This window comes from Arachis stenosperma, chromosome 9 (assembly GCF_014773155.1).
Source record: "Arachis stenosperma cultivar V10309 chromosome 9, arast.V10309.gnm1.PFL2, whole genome shotgun sequence".
Lineage (NCBI taxonomy): Eukaryota > Viridiplantae > Streptophyta > Magnoliopsida > Fabales > Fabaceae > Arachis > Arachis stenosperma.
In genome coordinates, this window is record NC_080385.1 from 145636767 (window position 1) to 145637797 (window position 1031).

Sequence of the window (1031 nt, forward strand, 5' to 3'; positions counted from 1 at the left end):
ATTGTACTTGTTTTGCCTATGTGATTAATTGCTAATTGTTCTACTTGCAATAACTGTTTGTTTGTGCTTGCATCTTCCTATCTGTGTTTGCAACTGTAACTCTGTTGGATTGTGGTGATTTGGTTGAAGGTGGGATTGTTTGGGCCTAGGGCCGTGGTTGGATTGTTTGGGCCTAGGGCCGTGGATGGAATGAGATGAACTGATGTTTGATTTCGGTTTTGTGGTTCTGGTTTGGAATACGATATGAAAGGCTATTTGGTTCAGTATAGATAAACCTTTTTGAAATGCTTTGATGTTTTGAGAATTGAACAGTTCCTCTTTCAGAATAGATTTCTGACTTTACTTTTATTGTAAACTGTTATTTTTGAAAAGAGGCATAAGATGGTTAATAATCACTGGTACGGCTTATCTTCATGTATCCTATTACAGTGATTCCCAAAAACCCTCTACTGAGAACCCTTTCGAGGATGATGTTCTCACCCCCTACATTTTTCCCCTTTCAGGATTTGGGCGCAGAAGTTATGAAGAGTTTAATTATTTGTTATTGAGATGCTCTATATTGCTTTAGATTATTATTTTTGTACCCTCGCCTTTATCTTGATATATTTTGTAAGAGGGATAGGGATTGTATTGGTTAATGTTTGTAGTATTAATTATATATATATATATATGTATGTATGTATGTATATACATGGATGTACTATTTACGAGTTCATTATAAGTTGTATGATATCTATGGATGTACGTTATCGAATGGAGTATCTTGGAAACGGTATTGCGGTCTAAAATTTTTAAACAGGCTCATATTTTAGTATTAAATAGTATAAGTGTCGTCGTAATCTCCGAGCTATCAGAGTTGCGCAGCCGGAAGCGTGAGCTTTGGTAGTTAGGGTGTTACATTATGGTATCAGAGCAGTCCTTCCTGTAGAGCCTGAGGAATGGACCGACTATGCTTCAATTGCATACTCTGAGCTTTGTCATGTATTAGGTCTTGTCGAATGACGAGAATTAGAGCTTTATGCACATGACGA